Consider the following 5,398-nt stretch of genomic DNA (forward strand, 5'->3'; position numbering starts at 1 on the left):
AGCTTCAGTCACTGGGGTGTTACAGGAAACGTTAGTGGAGGAAGCGTGCAAAGAAACGTGGTTGTCACCAGACATTTTAGGTTGTATGTGTTACATAGTTACATAGTATTTGGGGTCGAATAAAGACATACGTCCATCAAGTCCAACCCATATAGGTCCACACATCATCTCATTCTTAGGGATACTGGTATCCCTGGATATTACGGTCCCTCAAGAAATCGTCGAAAAGTTTCTTGAACAATTCTACACTCTTAGCTGAAATCACTGCCGATGGCAGTGAGTTCCAGACCCTAACTGCAGCTGGCGGATCGGGGGGAATCGCTGGCGGATCGTGGGGAATCCAGCCCCTCCCCTGTCACGGCAGAGAGCCGTGACAGGATCGAGAGGTGAGCGAATGCCGGTATGTGTTTGCTCACCTCCCGATCTACTGAGCTGACCTGTGACAGTCTCATTGTCACAGGTCGGCTGGAACTATGAGGTGAGCATTTTAAGTCTTTGTTCTATCCCGGTTTCCGCCAACCATTGTGGTATATTATCGGTTGAACTATGTGTTGTATCACGTACGTCAAACCCATTTCCCTCCCGAGTGTATACTGAGGAGAAAAAATTGTTCAGCGCCTCGGCCCTCTCCTTGTCATTTGTGACTAGCTTCCCGCTTCCATCCTTTATTGGGCCTATCTGCTCCTTTCTCACCTTTTTACTGTTAATATATTGGTAGAATGTTTTAAGGTTTTTTTTACTATCTGCGGCGATATGCTTTTCGCATTCTATTTTAGCTGCCCGGATTTCTAGTTTGCATTTTTTGTTACATTCCTTGTATTTAGGAACGCCAATGCCGTCCCCTCCATCTTATATTTTATAAATGCCATTCTCTTTGCCTTAACATGTAGTTTTACAGTTTTATTTAGTCATATAGGTTTAGTCTTTGATCTTTTGTTACCCAAAGGTATACACTTTGAAATAGCAATATGTAATGTGTTCCTGAAGCAGTCCCATTTGGTCTGAGTTTAGGTTGTGAAATGAGTTTTCCCATTTTATTTCCCCCACTAGTTTGCGCAGCTTATCGAAGTTTGCCCTTCTGAAATTTAGGGTTCTTGTCCGTCCCGCCCTCTTTCCTTTCCTGTATTTAATATTGAAAGTAATCACATTGTGATCACTATTACCCAGTGTCTCCCCAATTGCAATGTGTGTTGGTGCGTGTGAGAAAATTCAGCCTGCTTGAATTACCATATTGATCTAGTTTGTAAACTAACTTGTTGAAGATGTCCATAAAATGTACTTCCTCAATGCACTGACACAATCTGCCACGTGACTATGCACTTCCTTGTGTCACCACTCTCACAGAGCCTGCCTTCTGAACTACAGCTCAGCTTCTGAACAATGTAACATTATCATTGCTTGCTGGAAGCAATGCATGATGGGATGTGTAGTCTTGAGAAATTGAGATTGCATCACATCAAGCAGCAGGGAAAGAGGTGCAAAGCACACTGGGAATCCAGGAAGTAGATGAAAGTGATGGGCAGACAGAAGGCGGCACTCACTATATAAAAGGGATTTTTTCCAGTAAGCTTTGATTATATTATCAATAACAACTCCAGTATGTATTCCTATTACAAGGCTGATGTTATACCAGGATAGGATATGCTGGGACATTACACCTCCTTTACAGGGTATGTAATCCCTAACAATGAACGTCTCGGATTTGGTCCTTTTTGGTCTGTTAAATATATCATTAAACGTGTTTCGTTATATCCGCTCCATAAGTACAAACAAATACCTGGGAATCCTGCCAGAAATCTAGTAAGTTCCTAACTTGCGTGCTCTCTGCCAGTGTGGACCCTTATACACTGGCAGAGACCACAGTGTATGTCCCAGGTACAATGTAGAACATATTATGGCGATGTTCTGTAGTCCTATCCTAGAGTGACCATTCTGCTCCTTAATACAGTACAGTACCTGAGCACGGTCACCATAGGACAGGAAGTGTGTTACTGGCGGGATCACCAGGTGAAAATAAAGAAAAATAATTCTTCTTCTTGGGTTTAGATACACTTTAAAACCAAACACTGCAGCTGACAGTACACATTATAGACCTTTTTTTTTTGCTTTGGACTGGAAACATACATACCTTTTGTAGCCATTTTCATTGACAATGCTTCAAAACACGTTAATGTGTGTTATAATGTGCATCAACATATGTAAGCGCTCAACAACATGCGTTCATGACATACATTGACATGCAATGTGCATGACACGTTTTGATGCAGTTCTATTGATTTGAATGGAAAACGCATAAGGCAAAAATGGCCAGGCTTAGTTCCAGCCGCAGGCCCGGTTCCAGCTGCAGGCCCGGTTCCAGCTGCAGGCCCGGTTCCAGCCGCAGGCCCTTGCCATACAATAGTTTTTTAGGCTATATGATGGTTAGACTTATGTCACAAGAGAAGACTCGACACTGGGAATAATGTGCTAGCAACAGGACTGGTAGAGCGGATAAAAAAACCCACTCCAGAGACCTGTTTGTATGGCATCGCTGCCTCATTAGCTGGGACAGTGATGGAGCTTCTGCAGTTTTCTGGCCAGCAAGGGAGCAACTCCATAGAAACATAAGAGTGGGACAAGGTCACTATAGTGAGTCACCCCCGGCATCAGGCAGAATAGTGAGACATCGTTCAGTATCCTATTGTCTCATCTCTCCTTGTTGTAGTTTGATGGGAGGGTACGGGGCACACATGTCTTCACAGGGTCCACTGCAACATCTATCATGCTACACCACAGTACACATAAAACTGCACCATACTACATACAGCACCCCCCATTACTGCACCTCTTTACACAATAAACAGAACCCCACTGCATGCAGCACCCATCAAACTGAACCCCACTGCATGTAGAACATTTCACACTGTACCCCAGTACACCTTCAACTGTACCACACTACATACAGCACCTCTTTACACAACAAACTGAACCCCACTGCATGTAGAACATTTCACACTGTACCCCAGTACACCTTCAACTGTACCCCACTACATACAGCACCTCTTTACACAACAAACTGAACCCCACTGCATGTAGAACATTTCACACTGTACCCCAGTACACCTTCAACTGTACCACACTACATACAGCACCCCTTTACACAACAAACTGAACCCCACTGCATGTAGAACATTTCACACTGTACCCCAGTACACCTTCAACTGTACCACACTACATACAGCACCCACCACACCTCACCTCTTTACACAACAAACTGAACCCCACTGCATGTAGCACCCATCACATTGCACCACTGTATACATCAAACTGCACCCCTCTACATGTAGAACATGTCACACTGTACCCCAGTACAAGTCAAATTGCACCCCACTACATGCAGCACCCACCATACTGCACTTCTTTACACTTCAAACTGCATCCTACTATATGCAACACCCTTCACCCCACTATAAGCGGCACCCATCATACTGCACCCCACTATATGCAGCACCCATCATACTGCACCCCAGTACACATCGAACCTCAGCCCACTGCATGATGCACCCATCATCCTTCACCCCTCTACACATCAAATTACACCCCACTACATGCACAACCCATCAGACTACACCCCAGTACGCAACAAATTGCACATTTAGACATCAAACTTCACCCCACTAAATGCAGAACACTTCACACTGCACCCCACTATATGCAGCACCCATTATACAGATTATACAGCTGTATCAAAACGGATAGAAATGTTTTATTGTTCTAAAACAGTCTTAAAAAAAGTTTGTCATAATCATAAAGAAATTGGCCTGAAATCATTAGTCTGTATTGTTTTTTTAAAATGTCACCTGTCCCTTTAAGAAAAAGTATGGATAATTGGTACCAGCAAGTACATGAGGGGAAGTGCTTGTACTTGGTCTTGAAAAAGTGGTATCGGGACATCCCTACATCAAATGGCACCCCCACTACATTCAGCACCCATAACACTGCACCCTACTAGATGTAGCACCCTACTACACTCTACTACATGTAGCACCCACCATATTGCACCCCTCTACACACCAAAGCACACGTTTCTGTGGAGTCCTGACATGAACATACAACATACTCCTCATTGCATCATCCCCATGGTAGCATTTCTCTTCCCCCACCCCCAGCACAACCAACTTTTCTGCCCACTTCCTCTTCTTCACTAACACCCCGTAATAGGAAATGACACGAGTCAGGGCGGCTTGCCCACATCCAACATGGCCGCCCCGCGCTACGAGCTGTTGGAGGTCACGTGGGCCACTCCGCAGCCAGGGAAGGCCCCAGTGACGAGGTGTACGTGAAGTATCCCGTCTAGCAAAGGAAGGGAACTCTGTGGTGGAGTGCTGGCACGCTGCTCTGTCACCGCTCACGCGAGGCGTGGAGTCGTCAGGTGACGGTGCGTGGCGTCAGCCATCTTGTGTTGTTGGGCTTGTGGATTCGCTTCGGGTGAGAAGCAGAGAGAGGTACAGTGCGGGGGACAGCGCTCAGCCTGTGTGTAGAGTGGGGGGAAGAGGAGGGCTGATGGGGCGCGGGGGGCTCGGTGCGTATGAGGGAACACACACCAACATGTGATCGTAGTAAATGAGAGGCCGGCACCGGGGCCAGGTACACATGTGCTGCCCTGTGCTCCAAAACATATGTCCCCCGTGTCACCAGCTGGACATTCATGTCACTTCCTGCCGCATTCTACTGCCTTACCTCGTTCCTTCTATAACGGCACACGAGGCCGTCCCCACTCAGTGTCCTCCTTCACACAGTGCCAACGCTCAGTGTCCTCCTTCACACAGTGCCAGCGCTCAGTGTCATCCCTCACTCAGTGCCAGCATTCAGTGTCCTCCTTCACTCAGTGCCAGCATTCAGTGTCCTCCTTCACACAGTGCCAGCGCTCAGTGTCCTCCTTCACTCAGTGCCAGCGCTCAGTGTCCTCCTTCACTCAGTGCCAGCGCTCAGTGTCATCCCTCACTCAGTGCCAGCGCTCAGTGCCAGCATTCAGTGTCCTCCTTCGCTCAGTGCCAGCATTCAGTGTCCTCCTTCACTCAGTGCCAGCGCTCAGTGTCATCCCTCACTCAGTGCCAGCGCTCAGTGTCATCCCTCACTCAGTGCCAGCGCTCAGTGCCAGCATTCAGTGTCCTCCTTCACACAGTGCCAGCATTCAGTGTCCTCCTTCACTCAGTGCCAGCGCTCAGTGTCATCCCTCACTCAGTGCCAGCGCTCAGTGCCAGCATTCGGTGTCGTCCTTGACACAGTGCCAGCGCTCGGTGTCATCCCTCACTCAGTGCCAGCGCTCGGTGTCATCCCTCACTCAGTGCCAGCGCTCGGTGTCATCCCTCACTCAGTGCCAGCGCTCGGTGTCATCCCTCACTCAGTGCCAGCGCTC

The 5,398-nt window shown here is 47.6% G+C and overlaps 1 protein-coding gene across 6 annotated transcripts in view; it reads left to right on the forward strand.

Moving 5' to 3' along the window:
• The first annotated feature begins 4,279 nt into the window (after positions 1-4,279).
• Positions 4,280-5,398, forward strand: part of GIGYF2 (GRB10 interacting GYF protein 2) — a 105,813-nt gene continuing 104,694 nt past the window's right edge. For 5 of the 6 annotated variants that reach the window (XR_001941790.1, XM_018567659.1, XM_018567658.1 and 2 more), the window contains exon 1: positions 4,280-4,484. The gene's annotated coding sequence lies outside the window, so the exon portion shown is untranslated. The remainder of the gene's footprint in view (positions 4,485-5,398) is intronic. The other variant, XM_018567660.1, reaches the window with a different exon arrangement.

Source organism: Nanorana parkeri, unplaced genomic scaffold, assembly GCF_000935625.1.
Source record: "Nanorana parkeri isolate BGI_ZX_2015 unplaced genomic scaffold, ASM93562v1 scaffold1080, whole genome shotgun sequence".
In the NCBI taxonomy this organism is placed as follows: Eukaryota; Metazoa; Chordata; class Amphibia; order Anura; family Dicroglossidae; genus Nanorana; species Nanorana parkeri.